The sequence below is a fragment of the Astatotilapia calliptera genome, chromosome 1, assembly GCF_964374335.1.
Source record: "Astatotilapia calliptera chromosome 1, fAstCal68.1, whole genome shotgun sequence".
In the NCBI taxonomy this organism is placed as follows: Eukaryota; Metazoa; Chordata; class Actinopteri; order Cichliformes; family Cichlidae; genus Astatotilapia; species Astatotilapia calliptera.
In genome coordinates, this window is record NC_137422.1 from 4,173,538 (window position 1) to 4,194,759 (window position 21,222).

A 21,222-nucleotide genomic window follows, 5' to 3' on the forward strand; every position below is an offset into this window, starting at 1 on the left:
AGGCGAGAGAAAAATACTGTGGCGAAAACTAGATGGCAGGGATAACTGGGTGCAGGTACTGGGCAGGGAAAACTGTGGCGGGCCCGGGCAAAGCTTGCAGGTGGGGGTTGCGTGGAGGGGGGAGGCAGGAGAGGTCCAGGTGGGTGCTGCATGCAAGGCAGGGAGGCAGGCAGGAGAAAATGGCAGCTCCAAAACGGAGAGGGATTACCGGTGGCAGCAAACTGGTATCCAGGAGAGCTTGGTAGGTGGTTTTCAGAGGTAAAGTTGGCAGATAATCTGGCGAAGACCAGTTGAGTGCGCCGGTCATAAATACTGCTGGTCCGATTGCCATCAGGTGAGGAACAACAAAGACTCCACCCAGTGGGGAGGAGCTGATGCTGTGGAAAACCACCCAGACCACGACACTACCCCCCCATCAAGGGTCGACCCCCGGCGACCGAGCCACCCGCGGCCTGCGTCGAGCCCCGTAAAAAGCAGAAAGCAAAGCAGGATCCAAAATCAAGGAACGAGACACCCAGGACCGCTCCTCAGGCCCATAACCCTCCCAGTCCACCAAGAACTGCCGGACCCGTCCCCGCCGACGGACGTCCAGAATGCGCTGGACCGCGAAGGCAGGATGCCCATCCACGAGCCGGGTGGGAGGAGGGGGAGCGGAAGGAGGGCACAACGGACTCACGACCACCGGCTTGACCTGGGAGACGTGGAAGGTCGGGTGAATGCGCAGCGAGGAAGGCAGCTTCAACCGCAGCGCAGAAGGGCTGAGGACCCGCTCCACCTCGAAGGGTCCAATGAAACGCGGGGCCAGCTTACGAGATGCCACCTTGAGGGGAACGTCCTTAGCAGACAACCACACTTTCTGCCCAGGGGAGTAGGCAGGGGCTGCCCTGCGGCGACGGTCCGCGTACAGGCACTGGCGAGCAACGGACCGGCACAACGACCGATGGGTCAACCTCCACGCCCGCTGACAACGTCGGAGATGGTGTTGGACCGAGGGAACCTCGAGGTCGGCCTCCTGGTCGGGGAAGAGAGGCGGCTGGTAACCTATGGAGGCCTCGAAAGGCGAGAGGCCAGTAGCAGAAGACGTAAGCGAATTGTGAGCGTATTCTGCCCACGGCAGCAACGAGGACCATGAGGCGGGGTTGGAGGCAGCGACACAACGGAGGGTGGCCTCCAGTTCCTGGTTGAGCCGTTCGGCCTGCCCATTCGTCTGTGGATGAAATCCTGAGCTCAAGCAGGGTTTAGCCCCGAGAGCGGTGCAGAACGACCTCCACACTCGCGAAATGAACTGAGGGCCCACGATCTCGCAAGGTATGCCGTGGAGTCTGAAGACCTGCTCAGTCATAATCTTGGCTGTCTCCGTTGCAGTGGGGAGTTTGTTTAGGGCAATGAAGTGTGCAGCTTTGGAGAATCTATCCACCACAGTGAGAATCGTGGTTTTACCTGAGGAGACGGGAAGGCCAGTGACAAAATCCAACGCAATGTGAGACCAGGGGCGATGAGGTATAGTGAGGGGTCGTAAAAGTCCAGCTGGGCGTAGTGAGCTCGATTTGTTACGTGCGCAGACAGGACAGGCAGCTACATATTCTTTGACGTCTTTATCAATAGTCTCCCACCAGAAATACCTTTTAAGGAGTGAGCCTGTTCTCCCCCCACCCGGATGGCAAGAAAATTTGCCCTTGTGGACCCAATCGATCACCTTAGGGCGAGCCACGGTGGGGACATAGCGTCGGTTCGGAGGGCCCGTGCCGGGGTCTGGCTCAGTCTCCAGCGCACGGCGGATGTCCTCCTCCACGTCCCAGGCGACAGAACCGATCCTGACTCCTGCCGGCAAGATGGTGGGTGCATCAGACGGGTCACACACAGGGTCGAACTGGCGGGACAGAGCATCCGGCTTGGTGTTGCGGGTGCCTGGTCGGTAAGAGATGGAAAAGTTAAATCGAGTAAAGAATAGGGACCATCGAGCTTGGCGCGAGTTGAGCCTTTTGGCTGTGCGTAAATAGGTTAAGTTCTTATGGTCAGTCCAAATAGTGAATGGATGCTCTGCTCCCTCAAGTAAATGCCGCCATTCCTCCAGCGCTAGCTTTACAGCAAGCAACTCCCTGTCTCCAACGTCATAATTCCTCTCCGCAGGTGAGAGGCGGCGGGAGAAAAAGGCGCAGGGCTGAAGCTTAGCAGATGAACCTGAACGCTGGGACAACACCGCCCCGACCCCAACGCCTGACGCGTCTACTTCCACGACAAAAGGTTTACTATGATCGGGATGGATTAAGACCGGCGCAGAGGTAAACAGTTCTTTCAACCGGGAGAAGGCGGCGTCGGCCTCTGGACTCCAATGGTAAGGAAGCTTAGAGGAAGTTAGACGAGTTAGGGGAGCGGCTACTTGACTGTAATTCCTGATGAAGCGGCGGTAGAAGTTCGCGAAGCCCAAAAACCCTTGTAAGTGTTTTCGTGAGGTAGGTAGTGGCCACTCCGCTACTGCCTTCACTTTAGCCGGATCTGTCTTCACCTGCCCCCCTGCAAGAATGTAACCCAGGAATGACACAGATGGTGCATGGAATTCGCATTTCTCGGCTTTGACATATAATTTGTTCTCCAACAACCGCTGGAGTACGGCCCGGACATGGATTCTGTGTTCCTTGAGGTCCTTGGAAAAAATCAGGATGTCATCGAGGTAAACGAAGACAAAACGATCCAGAAAATCCCTAAGGACATCATTCACTAGGGTTTGGAAAACTGCAGGTGCATTAGTGAGGCCAAATGGCATGACTAAATACTCGAAATGTCCTAAGTGTGTGTTAAACGCAGTCTTCCACTCATCCCCCTCCCTGATTCTGACTAGGTGATATGCGTTCCTGAGATCCAGTTTGGTAAAAATGGTGGCCCCATGGAGGGGCTCAAAAGCGGAGCTGATGAGTGGTAATGGGTATTTGTTTTTAACTGTGATGTCATTAAGGGGCCGAAAGTCGATGCATGGACGGAGTGTGCCATCCTTCTTACCCACGAAGAAGAAGCCAGCACCCACGGGGGAAGTCGATGGTCTGATGAGTCCAGCCGCCAGTGAGTCTCCGATGTATTTTTCCATGGCAGCCCGTTCAGGGCGTGACAAGTTGTAGACACGGCTGGAAGGTAACGTGGAGCCGGAAAACAAGGTAATGGCACAATCGTAAGGGCGATGGGGTGGTAGGGACAGTGCCTTATCTTTGTTAAAAACTTCTGATATGTCATGATATTCGGGGGGAACCGCAGAGAGGTCAGGGGTGCAGTTCTCCTTGCTAGAGGGCTCAGTGGCCCCAGGTGGGGCAGCTGAGACGAGACAGTTGGCATGACAATATGGGCTCCAACTCACGACCCTCTGTCCCACCCAATCCAGGTGAGGATTATGATGTCTTAGCCATGGGAAACCTAAAATTATGGGCGTGTCAGGGGATTGTGAGGTGTAAAAGATCAGTGTTTCTCTGTGGTTGCCGGAAGTGATCAAGGTAACCGGTGCAGTGCGATGAGTAAGAAAAGACCTGATCGTTTAATGCCCTAACTGGAATAGACGGAGTTAACTCAAAAAGAGGGATCTGAAGCTGTTCAGCAAATCCCCTGTCGATCAAACTCTGCTCGGCCCCTGAATCAACCAGCGCTGATGAGACGTGGGCTCCCTGACCGAGTAAGAGTGTCACAGAAAGCAAAAATCGGGGCTTGGCGTTAACCCTGGTACCGCCCACCCATATCCCCGGACCTACCGGCGGGCGGTCTCTTTTCCCTTCTTAGGGCAGGAAGAAATCAAATGCTCACCGGAGCCACAATAAAAGCAAGAACGTGAACGGCGGCGCCTCTCTCTCTCCTCCACCGTCAGCTGGTAACGCCCGATCTGCATGGGTTCCGGTTCCGGTTCACCACCCCCGGTGCCAGCAATGGGAGTGGACGGCTGAACCGGAAGCGGTGGCGGGGGAGAAACGACCAGAGATGACCGCCGCAAGGACCGACGGGAACTGTAGTCCCTCTCCCACTCTCTCTCCCGCAACCTGCTGTCAATGCGAAGTGTGAGGGAAACCAACTCCTCAAAAGTAGCGGGCTCATCCCGGGAGGCCAGGTGGTCCTTCATCTCATCGTTGAGAGAGTGCAAATACACCCCATGCAGAGCCCGATCAGACCAGCCCGCCTCGGCGGCGGCGATGCGGAAATCGATTAGGAAGTCCGCAATGCTCCGCCGTCCCTGGCGAAGATGCAACAGCCTCCGCGCCGAACTGCATTCAGAGGTCGGGTGAGCGAAAGTTTTCTTAAACTCTCTCAAAAAGTCATCATAATGACAAGTCGGTAACGGATGTCTAGCTAGATAAGCCTCTGCCCATGTAAGGGCGCGATCGCGCAGTTTCCCGACTAAATGAGAAATCCGCACAGTATCAGAAACAAACGAGCGGGGTGAGCGACCGAACGCTAGCTCGCACTGAAGGAGGAAACCGCTGCATCCCCCCCGGCCGCCAGAAAAGGGTTCCGGCTCCGGGGAGGCGGCATCGCGGAACATCGGCGTCTGCAGAGGCTCAGAATCCGCAGCGGGCTGAGGCGGCGGCGGCGCGGGTACCGGTGCCGACGTACTGGGAATGGGTTCGGGTTCAGGGGCAGTGGCTGACTGAAGGTTCTGAACCGTGGATTGCATCTTCTCTTGCTCGTCAGTGAGTGAGTTAACCTTCGCCAGTAGAAACTGGAGCGCGTCCTCGTGAGTACCAAGAATGGCGCCCTGTTTCGAGACGGCAGTCCGGATTTGATCCGCTGAGTCCATATACTGGCCAGATTATACTGTCAGGCGCAGTGGCCCGTGGACATGGGATGGACTCAAGCGCAGATTCAAAACCGGAGGCCAGGGGTGAGGTGTAACGAAAAGAGACTTTATTTTTACAATGCTCAGAGGCTAACAGAAAGTGCAGACTAGAATCAATGAACATAAACTAGATGTCTGAGGCGAGAGAAAAATACTGTGGTGAAAACTAGATGGCAGGGATAACTGGGTGCAGGTACTGGGCAGGGAAAACTGTGGCGGGCCCGGGCAAAGCTTGCAGGTGGGGGTTGCGTGGAGGGGGGAGGCAGGAGAGGTCCAGGTGGGTGCTGCATGCAAGGCAGGGAGGCAGGCAGGAGAAAATGGCAGCTCCAAAACGGAGAGGGATTACCGGTGGCAGCAAACTGGTATCCAGGAGAGCTTGGTAGGTGGTTTTCAGAGGTAAAGTTGGCAGATAATCTGGCGAAGACCAGTTGAGTGCGCCGGTCATAAATACTGCTGGTCCGATTGCCATCAGGTGAGGAACAACAAAGACTCCACCCAGTGGGGAGGAGCTGATGCTGTGGAAAACCACCCAGACCACGACAAGTACACTGCTCTAACAGAAGAGTGAAGAGATTATGCAGCTGTGCCAAACATCTCACTCAACTGGCATTGCTTTAAAATGGTGCTTATAGATAAGGGTATTTCATTTTGTTAAAATCCTGCCACCTCAACTCCTTTCTCCTTGGTCTCTTCCTCACCTCGTTCCTCATCTCTGGTGGGAAAGACTGAGGCTGAAGAGCATGTGCATACTGAGAAATAAGAAAATGAAGGCTCCTGTTGCTGGAAATGTTCCTGCATTGTTTTTCTGTTATTTTGTTCAACATTGTGCAATGCCATGTTTTCACACTTTGATCCTTGTTAACTACATGAATATATTCAGACTTACAGGAGGTGTTGGTGCAGGATTGCTTCCCTATAGAGAAGCACGAGACTTTCAAGTGATAATCAGAGAGTGTGGAACCTTTTAAAAATCTGCTTTAATTGCATGAATAATTTTCAATAATAACAAAGTAAAAAAAAAAATTAGTGACTAAATGTCAAAAGTTCCTGTTTAGTGTTTTTAACCCCATAATGCCTTTGTATGAGTTTTTGAGATCTCTAAATCATTAGTGGGACTCCCCCCCCAGCAAAAGTTAAGTAAATATAACCCATATATATACTCTATATACTCAAAAAAGTCAACTAAGGCACGTGTTTAATTACTTGGTTATGAAATGATTCCTTCTTGTTGGTAGTATTTGAATCAAAGATCAACTGGATCTATATGAGTTCAACCAGTGGGAAGAATATACTTCAAAACAGTGATGCTTTCATTGAAAAAGCTCAAATCAAAGCAAGTGCACATGTTGGAACATCTTCAGAGCTACCAGCTACTTTTTTCCATCCTTACTATCAGTTTATAGTATATGTATTATGAGTTTATAGTTAACAAAGCTAGCTCATACCTATGCTGTGCTGTTTTGTCAGTCACATTATGCTACGTGTGGAAATCTGTTTGTGTTATATTGTCAATCAGAATGTACTAGTGCATACTAGTGTATGGCTTGAGTAAACCAGTCAAAAAACTGGTGGGACTATTAGCCTGGTTAGCTCAAGCAACAACCAACTTATGTACGGTATAATGTGTGTGCATGTGAACCTTTACGTAGATGTAAGGACTTATGCTCTAAGTGCAGATCATTTTTAAATCTGCTCGCAATGTTAATCAGTTGTATTTACAGTTCCAAATCACAGCAACCAAGGTACTGTCAAGGTACTTTACACAACAAGGTAAAGGACTCACAGTGTTCCGCGAGTACACTGATGATCAGATAATCCCCTATGAACAAGCATTTGGTGACGGTGGGGAGGAAAAACTGCTGTGTTTCAGACAAAAATTTCCAGCACAACCAGGAACAGTCTGACAAGCTGGGAGGGTGGCCATGCGCTACAACGTGGTCAGTAGAGAGGGGACTACAGGAACCAAACGACTCACGGACCGATACCGGTCCGAGGCCCGGGGATTGGGGACTGCTGGTATATACATTGGGTGAATGTGCAGTAGTAGCAGCAAGCAGGTGAATTCTGTACATTAATAAGAATAGACATCTGACTATTTTAAAGAATAGACAATATAAACATATTTAAATTGATATTATTGAATGGAAGCAACAAAGAAAAACAGATACACACAGAATTGTTAAACAACAAACAAGCAAGTTTCACAGTGACTGTTTGAACTGAAATATTAGAATACAGATTAATGACACACTCACGTGTCTTATAATTGCTTTCATCAGTTTATCCCCAACCCATACCACTTAAAACCCCTATCCCTCAGGCCAGGTAGAAAAAAGCCAAACAATGCAAGAAAAAAGAAAACAAACAAACAAACAAACAAAAACAACATCGCAGATACAACAAGAACAAAATAAGACAAACACACAAATGACTAAAAAAAATTAATAAATAAATAAAAAGAAGAAGAAAAAGAAGGGGGGAGGATTTACTGAGTAATGCTGGAAGTCGGGTTCGCAACCTGGAGGCTGGAAAAGTATTTCAGGAATTGCCCCCACACCTTCTAAAACTTACCGCTGTTATTACTAATCGCATACCGGATCTTTTCAAGGCTCAGATAGTACATAAGGTCCCTCAGCCATTGAGCCTGGGTGGGCAAAGGGGCACCCCTCCATCTTAGTAGGATTGCACGTCTAGGTACAAGGGAGGCGAAGGAGAGCATGCAACGCTGTGACGAGGTCAGCTGTGCATCAGCCTCTACAGTGGTTCCAAAAAGCGCAACTAATGGATTAGGATCCATATGGTGTCCAAGAATTAGGGATACGGTTTGAAATACATCTCTCCAGAATCCTTCAAGGCTAGGTCACGCCCAGAACATATGGATAAGGGAAGCCTCCGCACTCCCACATTTATCACAAGTGGGGTCAACATTCGGATACATATGTCTGTGAAGGTTCTCAGTCATCCAGGTCATCGTAGTCAAAGGAGCTTGTAAAGAAAAGCGTCTGGACTTCTTTAAGTTGCTTGAAGACGTTTCACCTCTCATCCGAGAAGCTTCTTCAGTTCTAAGGTCAAATGGTGGAGAGTCCCAGATATAAACCTAGTGGGAGTGACCCCCCACAGAGGGACAAAAGGACTCCCTGATGATCCTCTAATCGCCTGAGCCAAGGTGTGAAACTGGGTGTGGGTCCCAATCAGCCAGAGTTTCGGGTGTGTTCATTGTGAAACCTGGCCCCACCTTATCATGCGAATTCCTGAGGTCAGATGGCCCAGGATGTGAGTGGGCGTTAAGGCGTCTGGGAAGGGATCTCAAAACAGGATTATAGATGGCAGAGAGTTGGTGTCGTAAACCCCCACCTCTGTTCAAAGATGGTCGCTCACAGTGGACATAGATGGCTTCTTTCACTCCTCTTTCAAACCATCTGTCCTCTCTGTCCAAAATGTGAACATTGGCATCCTCGAAAGAGTGACCTTTGACCTTTAGATGCAGATGGACTGCTGAGTCTTGTCCTGTGGAGGTGGCTCTTCTGTGTTGTGCCATGCGCTTGTGAAGTGGCTGTTTGGTCTCTCCAATGTAGAGGTCTGAGCATTCCTCGCTGCACTGTACAGCATACACCACATTGTTAAGTTTGTGTGTTCCTTCTTTTTTCCTTCAGGCTTAGAGGGAACATGTTCTGCCCGGTGGTGTAGGGTCCTAATTACTCCAAGTTTGTGTTCCAAAGGGTGATGGGAGTCAAAGAGGAGGTACTGGTCCGTGTGTGTGGGCTTCCGGTAAACTTCGATGTTGAGTTTGCCGTTCTCTTCAATGTGCACGGCGCAGTCCAGGAAAGGCAAACAGTTGTCATTTGTGTCTTCCCTGGTGAACATGATGTTTTTATCCACAGCGTTAATGTGCGCAGTGAAGGATTCCACTTCTTGTGTCTTGATTTTGACCCAGGTGTCGTCCACATATCTGTACCAGTGGCTGGGTACTCTTCCTTTGAAAGAGCCAAGAGCCTTCCTTTCCACTTCCTCCATGTAAAGGTTGGCTACAATAGGTGACACGGGGGAGCCCATGGCACAGCCATGTTTTTGTCTGTAAAAGCCTTCGTTGTATTTGAAATATGTAGTGGTGAGGCAGAGGTCTAACAGTGTGCAGATCTGATTGGGTGTGAAGTTGGATCTGTCCTCCAAGGAGCTGTCTTCTTGTAGTCATTTTCTGACAGTCTCCATGGCCTCCGTGGTGGGTATGCAAGTGAAGAGAGAGACTACATCAAAGGACACCATGGTGTTATCTGGATCCAGGGTAAGTTTCTGGACCTTGTCGGTGAAGTCGGTGGAGTTCTTGATGTGGTGTGGGGTGTTCCCCACGAGAGGAGCAAGGATGGTAGCAAGGTGTTTAGCAATGTTATAAGTGGCTGAGTTTATGCTACTGACTATGGGTCTGAGTGGGACAGCTTCCTTGTGGATTTTAGGAAGTCCATAGATGCAGGGTATGGCATCCCCTGGGTAAAGGCGGTGATATGTAAGGCGGTCAATAATTTTGTCCTTTTCAAAGTCTTGAAGGCAAGCTATAACTTTCTTTTTGTAGCTGCTTGTGGGGTCTCGCTTTAGGGCTTCGTAGGTATTGTTGTCACTGAGGAGAGTAGTGATCTTTGTATGGTAATCTGTAGTGTTTAGGACCACGGTGCATCTTCCCTTATCAGCTGGTAAAACAGTGATGTTGTGGTCTTTGCTCAGGGAAGCGACGGCCTTCTTTTCCTGTATTGTGAGGTTGGATGGAGGGACTTTGGCACTGGAGAGCATGGCTGAGACTTTCATTCTGATTTGCTCTGCTTCTGTCTGTGATAATTTATTAATCCGTATGGCAGATTCTGTGGCTGTGATGAGGTCCACTATGGGCAACTGTTGTGGAGAAATGGCAAAATTGAGTCCTTTGGCTAATACTCTCTTTTCAGGTTCAGTGAGAATCCTGTCTGAAAAGTTCTTAACCCATTTCTCCTGACTGACTTCAGGTGTGTTTTCTTCTCTGGGTTGTGTAGGTTCAGGATGAGGAGTGTGTGTTTTTGAAAGCAAGGTGTGAAATTTCCTGCGTTGTCTTTCTTTTCCTTTAGAGTGTTGGGCCCGCTGAGCCTTGTCCACAAACTTGTAAACCTTGTAAACCTTGTAAACTCTCCACCATTTGACCTTAGAACTGAAGAAGCTTCTCGGATGAGAGGTGAAACGTCTTCAAGCAACTTAAAGAAGTCCAGACGCTTTTCTTTACAAGCTCCTTCGATTCGGATACATACGAGATAGTTTGACTTTGGAGAGATGGAACCTATGCACAAACTTAAATTGTAAAAGACAGTGGCGATCACATAGGGATGTGGAGTTAACTAACTTGAGTATTAAGTCCCATGTATCCATAGACAATGACTGATTTAAATCTTGTTCGAGGCCGTTTTAATCCGATATATCGAAGAACCGTTCATGCTCACCAGACTGTCATAGATAAGAGAGATAAACCCTTTACCCCATGCGAATTCCTGAGATCAGATGGCCCAGGAGATCCCTTCCCAGACGCCTTAACGCCCACTCACATCCTGGGCCATCTGATCTCAGGAATGCGCATGGTAAGGTAGGGCCAGGTTTCACAATGAACACACCCGAAACTCTGGCTGATTGGGACCCACACCCAGTTTCACACCTTGGCTCAGGCGATTAGAGGATCATCAGGGGGTCCTTTTGTCCCTCTGTGGGGGGACACTCCCACTAGGTTTATATCTGGGACTCTCCACCATTTGACCTTAGAACTGAAGAAGCTTCTCGGATGAGAGGTGAAACGTCTTCAAGTAACCTAAAGAAGTCCAGATGCTTTTCTTTGCAAGCTCCTTTGACAACAATTGGAAGAGAAACAAAAATTTAGGAAGTATATTCATTTTGCTTGAGTTGATTCTTCCCACCAAAGAGGTGGAGAGAGGGGACCACTGTGCCAGATGTTTTTTTGTATTATTTAACAGAGGAAGGAGGTTCGCTTTGAAGCGACAGTTATGCGTCCTTGTAATTGTTCCACCTAGATATGTAAATTGATTTCCTGCTATTTTAAAGGGGAGGGTAGTATAGTCAAACACTGGTACCCCTCCATCCACAGGAAACAACTCACTTTGAGCTTGTATCCTGAAAACTGGCCAAATTGGCGAAGTATGGATAGCATTGCAGGTATAGATATTTTGGGGTTTGAGATAAAGATTAAGAGATCATCTGCATACAAGGATACTTTATATTCAACTCTTTTCCTCCAGATCCCATCGATCTCCCCACAGCAGCGGAGTGCAATGGCAAGTGGCTCTATAGCCAGATTGAAAAGAAGAGGGCTTAAGGGGCATTCCTGACGGGTTCCTCGTTGGAATTAGTAAAAACTGAAATGTTAGGACACATATATAATAACCTTATCCATGAAATAAATTTCGATCCAAAATTGAATTGATCTAGAATTGCAAATAAATATTTCCACTCGACCCAATCAAATGCCTTCTCCGCATCTAAGGAGAGAATGCACTCAGGACTCTGACTGGAAGGGGTGTATAATATATCCAATAGTCGGCGGATATTGGAATAAGAGTAATGATTCTTAATGAAGCCTGTTTGATCTTCGGATATAACTGAGGGCAAAATATTTGCCCCGTAAAAGGATGGCGGAAGTTTACCACACTTCCATGAGTAGGACAGGGTTAAATGTAGTTGAGGCAAAAGCAAGGGTGAAAATGCTTTGAAAAATTCTACGGGAAAGCCATCAGGACCAGGGGATTTTCCAGGCTGCAGTGAAGAAATGGCTGCACCCAGCTCCTCTGGCATGATGGGTTCATCTAATCTGTTTTTACTATCAGAGGAAAGCATAGGTACATTCAAAGTCTTTAGAAAGTTATCCATTAAGGTGCTTTCCTGCGGGAATTCAGAGGTGTAAAGTTGGGAGTAAAAAGCCCTAAACGTATCGTTAATTTTGGAAGGGTCCGAAGTGATATTACCATTAGCCATTCTAATCTTTGTGATATGTTGTTTTACCTGAAAGCCCCTTATCTGGCTGGCAAGCATCCTACCCAATTTGTCACTATGAATATAAAACAAACTCTTACTCTTCAGGAGCTGACTTTCACTTGAGTGCGTTGTGAGGAGCTCAAATTTAGTCTGAAGCTCCACACGCTTATTGTATAGATCTGGGCTTTTTATCTTAGCATAGAGCAGGTCTACTTCTTTGATTCAGTTGACTAAATCAAGTTGTTGTATCCGGCCCTTTTTCTTCATATTAGCAGTATAGGAAATAACTTGTCCCCTGAGAAAGGCTTTTAGTGTATCCCAAATTATTAAGCTAGAAGTTTCTCCTGAGGCATTTGTTTTAAGAAACAAGGTTATTTGTTCTTTCATGAATTCTAGGAAGTTTACATCTGCCAGGAGAGTCGAATTAAAACGCCAGTGTCGTCTGGGTTGAGGGATGTCTGGGAAACTCATTGATAGCACAATGTACAGGGAGTGCAGAATTATTAGGCAAGTCGTATTTTTGAGGAATAATTTTATTATTGAACAACAACCATGTTCTTAATGAACCCAAAAGACTCATTAATATCAAAGCTGAATGTTTTTGGAAGTAGTTTTTAGTTTGTTTTTAGTTTTAGCTATTTTAGGGGGATATCTGTGTGTGCAGGTGACTATTACTGTGCATAATTATTAGGCAACTTAACAAAAAACAAATATATACCCCATCCATCCATCCATCCATCCATCCATTCGCTTCCGCTTATCCTTTTCAGGGTCGCGGGGGGCGCTGGAGCCTATCCCAGCTGTCATAGGGCGAGAGGCAGGGTATATACCCATTTCAATTATTTATTTTTACCAGTGAAATCAATATAACATCTCCACATTCACAAATATACATTTCTGACATTCAAAAACAAAACAAAAACAAATCAGCGACCAATATAGCCACCTTTCTTTGCAAGGACACTCAAAAGCCTGCCATCCATGGATTCTGTCAGTGTTTTGATCTGTTCACCATCAACATTGCGTGCAGCAGCAACCACAGCCTCCCAGACACTGTTCAGAGAGGTGTACTGTTTTCCCTCCTTGTAAATCTCACATTTGATGATGGACCACAGGTTCTCAATGGGGTTCAGATCAGGTGAACAAGGTGGCCATGTCATTAGTTTTTCTTCTTTTATACCCTTTCTTGCCAGCCACGCTGTGGAGTACTTGGACGCGTGTGATGGAGCATTGTCCTGCATGAAAATCATGTTTTTCTTGAAGGATGCAGACTTCCTCCTGTACCAGTGCTTGAAGAAGGTGTCTTCCAGAAACTGGCAGTAGGACTGGGAGTTGAGCTTGACTCCATCCTCAACCCGAAAAGGCCCCACAAGCTCATCTTTGATGATACCAGCCCAAACCAGTACTCCACCTCCACCTTGCTGGCGTCTGAGTCGGACTGGAGCTCTCTGCCCTTTACCAATCCAGCCACGGGCCCATCCATCTGGCCCATCAAGACTCACTCTCGTTTCATCAGTCCATAAAACCTTAGAAAAACCAGTCTTGAGATATTTCTTGGCCCAGTCTTGACGTTTCAGCTTGTGTGTCTTGTTCAGTGGTGGTCGTCTTTCAGCCTTTCTTACCTTGGCCATGTCTCTGAGTATTGCACACCTTGTGCTTTTGGGCACTCCAGTGATGTTGCAGCTCTGAAATATGGCCAAACTGGTGGCAAGTGGCATCTTGGCAGCTGCACGCTTGACTTTTCTCAGTTCATGGGCAGTTATTTTGCGCCTTGGTTTTTCCACACGCTTCTTGCGACCTTGTTGACTATTTTGAAAGAAACGCTTGATTGTTCGATGATCACGCTTCAGAAGCTTTGCAATTTTGAGACTGCTGCATCCCTCTGCAAGATATCTCACTATTTTTGACTTTTCTGAGCCTGTCAAGTCCTTCTTTTGACCCATTTTGCCAAAGGAAAGGACGTTGCCTAATAATTATGCACACCTGATATAGGGTGTTGATGTCATTAGACCACACCCCTTCTCATTACAGAGATGCACATCACCTAATATGCTTAATTGGTAGTAGGCTTTCGAGCCTATACAGCTTGGAGTAAGACAACATGCATGAAGATGATGATGTGGACAAAATACTCATTTGCCTAATAATTCTGCACTCCCTGTATATATAGTACGGTCTGATATTACTATGGTCTGGTATTCACAGGATTGGACCCATGGAGTCAGCTGCTTATGAATAAGAAAATAATCGATCCTAGAATAAGTGTGGTGTACCTGTGAAAAAAAGAGCGCTCTCTTCTGTGGGGGTGTAAACAGCGCCAAACATACGAGAGACACCACAGTTAGATAAAAAGGATTAAATGAAAAGAGCAGTTTTACTGACAGTGCAGGGATTCGGGGAGGATCGGTCTAACACAGGGTCCAGCCAGCAGTTCAGGTCACCACCAAGTATGAGAGAGTATGAGCTCAGATCAGGCAGCAATGAGAAAGCACACTGGAAGAAATCTATAATATCAATATTGGGGGCATATATGTTGGCCAACACTACTTTCGTATTGTAAAGTTTACCCGAAACAAAAACGTACAGGCCACTCGTATCAGAAATTACATTATGTTTCTCAAAGGGAATATTTTGGTCAATTAGAATAGAAATGCCTCTGGCCTTAGCCTGAAAGGTGGAAAGAAAATGCTGCCCTGCCCATCGGGATATAGGATGAGAGTTATCCGAATCACGGAAATGTGTTTCTTGTAGAAAGACAACAGCTGCTTTAAACTGCTTTATGTGTGAGAGCACCTTCCTTCTTTTCAAGCCTTTGACATTCCAGCTTACAAAGTTTAAGTTACTACCCATAGTCCTGCACTGAAAATGTAAGAAAACAAGTGCAGCTGAAAACAGAGTATGAGAAAGATGACAAATAAGAGACTAAAACAGAGAGTAGAATGCCTGAACATGAACGAAAGTCCTTGCATATCCCAGGAGAGGAAGATAGTCAGGACAATCTACTCACAGGGCTGTCCCACGGACAAACGTCAAGACCAGATAAGCAGGCTCTCAGGGTGATTCGGCTGTAGCGGGCAGGTCACCCAAGTATCTCCTCGCTTCATCGGCCGAATGAAGCCAGCGTCTTGCGCCGCCAGGAGAAGTGGTGCAGGATACAGCAGAGCGGGCTTGAGACCTCGTTTATACAGCTCAGACATCACTTCACGGTACTCCGCTCGCTTGCTCATAACTTCCGGGCAGTAGTCCTCCACCACGCAAATCTGCCGACCATGGTACTCTAGTTTCCCTCCTCGCCGGGCCTCTCGGATAAGAAGGTCCTTTACCTGGTACCGATGAAGGCGTATAATTACGGGGCGCGGTCTCTGTCCTGGGGCTGGCTTAGCGGCAGGTATACGGTGGGGTCTGTCGATCTCCGGGCGGGTCGGGAGCCTCTCCCTCCCGAAAACCTCGCAGAGCAAATCTGCAAAGAATTCTGTGGGACGCCCACCTTCAATGCCCTCCTCGAGTCCCAGGATACGCAGGTTTTGGCGCCTACTTCGGCTTTCTAAGTCCGTAACTTTAGCCAGAAGTTTAGTGTTAGATTCGCTGAGATTGGAACAAATGTTCTCGAGTTCTCTAACCCGCTGGCTTAAGTCAACCGCTGCTAGCTCTAAAGATCCGAGCCGCTGGCCATGATCTTCCACCGCAGAGTGGACTTCGTCAAACTTCGACTCCAGTAGGCTAAGAGATGTTTTGAAGTCGCTGGCCAATGCCTCCCTATGCTGCTCCAGAAGGGAGGAGATGGCTGCCATGTTCAGCTTAGGTGCGTCGTCCTCCCTTTCTGCCGCTTTAGTTCGTTTTGAGGCCATGTTAGAACGAGCAAAACCCAATTTCGGAACCCGTAAAATAAAACGTACTCAGTTCAGTAGTTTTGTGGTGAATTGGCTGGTTTAGGAGTGGAAAAGGTAGACAAGTTAGCGGAGCAGTCTTTTCCTCTACCTTCTACATCCCCCGAGCGACCGGAAGTCCTTTAATGTGACTTTTGAAACAGCCAAACTTTTATTCCCGTCTGTGGATTAAAAAAAAAACAGTTTAATGCTGTAGATGGCATAATAAGAAGGAAATACTCTGCAATATGCACTCTTGTAGTTTGGCTGAGAACTGTAATTTGAAACTGAAAATGACAACAACAGTCAGCGGCTTATTCTGTGACCCACAAAACACTAAATGGGCTTCCAAACTGGGAGCACTGTTCCCAGGGCTGCTGTGTGGTGAAAAGACAGATGTGTGATTTTATAACTTTAAAAAGTAGAATGCCACCATGCTCGTTTTGGAGATAGAGGTTGATACTATGTTACTATTATTTCAGATGGACCCTTAAGGACTAATTTAATAAAAGGTAATCTAGGAATTTCTAACCTGGGAATGTTTTGATGTTTTTATGTGTGCAATGCCAGTAAATCTGAAATTGTTAGAGAGAGCAGTTGTAGCCGGATGGGCTACTCGCCCTTCTTTTTCTCTCTTTCTCGCTCGCTCTACCACCCTCGCTCTCTTTCCGCTGCACTCGCTCCTTGTATCGTGTGATTGGGTTAATTAGGAACCCACCTGCATATTGATTACAGGGCGGTGTTTACCTGTATAAATGGAAGCCGTTTTTTTTGTTGGATCATTCCTCCCGAGCTTCTGGTGCGATACAGCAGTAAATGCTGGCCTATTGGTTAATTTACCGATACGATCGGATTGTGACTGCTACAGGTAGGCCTCCTTTCGACCTCTGATTTCTCTCAAAAGTCGGTAACTAGTAGTCATAATTCTGCGGCCCGCTACAGCGCGGCGGTTTCTCTTTTCCTTACTCCAGCTGTGGTGGAGAGACGCGTCCACCGTACAGTACAGCGCCTCCAGTCTTGGGGTAAGTCGCTTATATTATAGCTGCTAGTATTTGTAAATTAGAGACGATTAAGGTTATCTTTGCCTTTTTTGTTTGTAGGGTTTGATTGCTGCCGCACCTTCTCAGGGACCAACTGCCTGATTTTAAGCAAAGAGTCGAGACGCCTGCCTAGCTGCTGTCTTGTCTTGCCCTGTTTTATCTTGTGTTCCGATCTGTTGGCCGTCCAGTTTTGTTCCTGCTGCTGGCCTCGCCTCGCCCCTGGGGGCTCTGGGTCTCACGCTAAGCCCCTTTTTGGACTATCGTTTTACTCCAGCTTTCGCGGCTGGTTGGGGCGATCTTCAGCTGCATATTGGGCTGGTGTTACAAAAACTGGTACCGCCTCTCCCGTTCCCTCTCCCAGTTGTGGAGAGCTGCGCGAGACTGAGTAGGGCTACGGACAATCGGAACCAGCACCAGCTGTGGGCTGGCTCGCAGAGCACGAGTATTTCCAATCTGTGCTCTGTGGTGTGTATGTGAGTGTGTTTTATTGCAGGTCTCCGTTTTTCTTTTAATTTCTTTTTTTAGTATATAGAGAGCCTGTTTATGTCCCATGTTTTTATCCTTTTTAATGTGTATATCTTGTGCTTTTATTTCAGTGAACTGAGGATCTACCAGCGGCCGTGGGACCTTAGGTGGCGGGTCGTTTCCACACTTTTGTTGTACAGCACCAGGTGAATAGACTATAGTGGGTTTTTTTTGTGTGGTTTTCTTTTGGTCCACCGCTGCTGGTAAGTCCCAGTTGTATGTTTATTTTGTTGTAATTTGGGACACTATTTTAGACATTTAGTGTGCTGTCTTTGTTGTTTTGTTTTTATTTTTTTAATAAATAAAATGGTGTTAATACATTGAGCCGGCCTCAGTGTGCATCCCTGAACCTGTGCAAACGTTGTTCTTTTTAATTACATTTCATTTCTAAAGTTCATATTTCCCGGGGGCTAGAATTCCCCCCAGGTGGCGTTGTCATTTTATTATTTCTTTCATAAACCCGCCGACCACTTGGTCACACAAGCAAATGGTCAGCCCAATAAGAGTGTCGCTAACTTCCTCACACTTTACTAGTCCCCTATATAAATACAGGCCATTTACCATTTACCATTTACCACATATGCTACATCAGATAAAATACTTTTCCAGTGTGTTTGACTGTGTTTTTCTTTTCCAGTAACTTAATTAGTAGAAGTTCCTTGAAATAAAATTTGGCCCAGTGGTGGTTTGAAGGGTTTCTGAAGCTTCTGCGGGCAGCGACATTGACAGAGTGCACTGATTGCAGTTAACAAGCTCTAAATGTCTTATCTGGAGTTGTGGTTTCCACACCAACAGCGCTGGAGCCATCCACCGTGCCAACTGTGCCATTTGAAATTGATTAACTAATTTATATTCAAGCCTGCTGCTTCTTTAAGTCAAGACAAAGAAGAAGTCTCTTCAACAACAAAGACAGCAGATGAATAAATCACTGACAGTGAATTCTCTAAATACACCGACGTATGCGAAACAAAGCTGATTCACTCCTTTGTTGTGAGGGAGGCGAGGCCTGATGGATCTGTGGGGCTCAGCCAAAGGTGAAACCGCAGATCAAGAGATGACAGCAGGTTGATCTGGTAATCGATCTGGAGCGGGTTCAGATGGTATAAGAGATGGTTATTAGAATTAGAGCCTCAGATGCTCTTATTAAACTGTGCGTGTTTGACACGGGGTGATGAAGTGGTGGCTGGAGCGCCTTCAGCACGCAGTCAGCAGCTCTCTGTTGTGACATCATACAAACTCCACACATTAAACTAATTGAGCAGTAGAGTGCCATCAAGCCAAAGTCACCTCAGATCAGACAGCAGTCGAACAGCTTAGCGAGCAGCGTGGAGCATCCACATTCATACCACAACTATCAGTAACACACAAACGCCCCCAGCAGCTGCTGCCTGTTCGTTAGCAGACGTGAGAACATTTGGTCAGCCTGACTGCCACTGAAACGGATTTGTGGGGTTTTTGTCAATAGCAAAAAGGTTATAGAAGTTTTGAGGAAGTGAGGATTTTTACATTTTCCTTTCTATTTATGACTTTATTTATCTGCTGTTCTACCCCTTTTTTTGTTTTGAACCTTCTTAGTTAAATGTACTGCAATACAATTTTATTTTGAGCATAAGCTATTAACCATTAGCCTATTATTTTTTATAATTTGCTCTCTGCTAAAGTCTTTAGGCCTTGCAGGCAAGCAATTATTTCAGCTATATATCCATTATTTTTCATTAGCTGAAGTAACTTTACACTGATTGTAGAATTAGTACAGTACTCGTTCAGAGTCATGATTGGCTGCTAACTTATTGATTGTTATAAGAATTTATTAATTATGAGTGTGCTCAATCAGAAGGACTGTAAAGAAAAACAAAAGATCAAAAATAACCACAACAGACGAAACAACTGCACAGAGACCAGCTGAGTCTATTTGAGTTATTCTTTGTGCATGGGATCTATTAGTGTCCTGTGGCAAAGGCCTGGCTATTTCTTAATAAGTAACATTATTATTATTATTATTAAATTTAAATAGATGGATTTAAACGGTGACTGTTTAATTCATCACATGTGCTAACTGACACATTAATAGGACCTTCTTGCTGTGAGGCAACAGTGCTAACCACCGTGCCACCGTTACTTTATTGATCCCCATGGGGAAATTCCTCTGCATTTAACCCATTCACTCAGTGAAGCATTATTAGTAAGATTTAGACAGCAGCTCTTCCTGAGAAGATTCAGCATAAACCCCAGAAAACTTCTATCGATGCACCATTGAAAGTATTCTGACTGGCTGCATCACCACCTGGTATGGCAGCTGTAATGCTCTGAACCGCAAAGCTCTGCAGAGGGTGGTGAGATCAGCACAGCGTATCACCAGGACTGAACTGGCAGCCACAGACTTTTCACACTCCTGCTGCCTGGCATGCGGTTCAGGAGCATCCAGACCCACACTAGCAGACACAGAGACAGTTTTTACCCACAAGCCATCAGGCTTTTGAACTGCTGACATTCCATACACACCACTACACACTCACTACAATTACAGGAGTCTGCACACTATCACTTCAACAAATGCCACTTAAATGCTTGTTGCACAACTTTGCACAACCTGTAAATACTCTTGCACAAACTTGTAAATACCAAATAGTACTTTTTTCTCTCCTTTTCATTGTTATTGTTATTATTATTATTATTATTATTCTACTGCTAAATTCTGTTATTTTCTTCTTAATATAACTGCACACTCTCTATATGCTCATGTAAAGCTCAGGAGCAGGAGCCAAAGAATTTCATTATGGATGAATGTGGCTACACTGTTTATCTGTACATGACAATAAAACTTGAAACTTGACACTTGAAAATAAGTTACATTCAAGGTCTTTGTGAAAATAACTAATTTAATACATTCTAAGGTTTTATTTTCTAAGACGTGCACAGATAATCTAAGCAGAGCTGACAAAGGCTCTCCTGCTCACACACATCAACTGCTGAAGTCCAGTCAAACTACACTTACATATCTCGTTCACGACTGCTAAATCAGACCCTGAGTCTACATAGTTACACTCTATCTTCCTGCATCGATGATGTTTTCTCCTGCTGCACTGGCTCTGACAGCCTAAACAAGAACTCATATGAAAAAAGAATTAAAGGCTGGACCACAGTTCATCGCCTATTCATATCGTGAAAGCACTGAACAAACATGACAGTGAGAAAGGTGATGATAGTGCCAATATCTCTGGAAATACATGTCACAGCCTCTTTCTTTTTCAGTCACACCTTATACCTCTCGCCGGTCTCCTGCATGTCATCTCAGATTAATGGCCTATGGAGACGTGCAGGGGAGGGATGTTTTCAGTGGCGCTTCACAGAGTTAATCTCTGCGTTGGCGTGTTGTCAGCACATACAATGTAGGGCAATTTCCCCCGGGGTGGTCTTGCATCTTTCCCTGTTTGCACTCCTTCCTGCTCTCTCTCTGTGTTTCTAGAAGAGAAAACAGACAGAAACTGAAATAGAGCAGAAACATTGTCTGTAAGGATGGCATTATACTTGCTTGACATATGTGTATTGATTAAGTGGTGACCTCCAGGGAGAAAAAATAAAGCCACAATGGAAGTTTCCAAAAACTGCAGTTTATGTTCAGGCTGTTTGGATGCTGACTCCCATAAACTTCCATCAACCGCCCACGTTTAAAGAATTAAAAAAAGTTCAGATAAAATATATGTCATTTGAACCCAAGTGAAGATATGATGCTGACATAAATCAGATAGAAGACACTGTGTTTACACTGGATGCCCTCCCAGCATCAAACCAGGAATATTTTGCTTGTCAGGCAATTGTGTCACCACTACACTAAGGAGACAAAAGTCATATAATCTTTCATGTAATAATATGTTATAATAATAATAATATATGATCTATTTGAAAAAAACAAACAAACAAACAAACAAACAAATTTTTCTACAAATAGCCACACTCGGAAAAATAACCCCAAATCACCTGGACTCAGTTA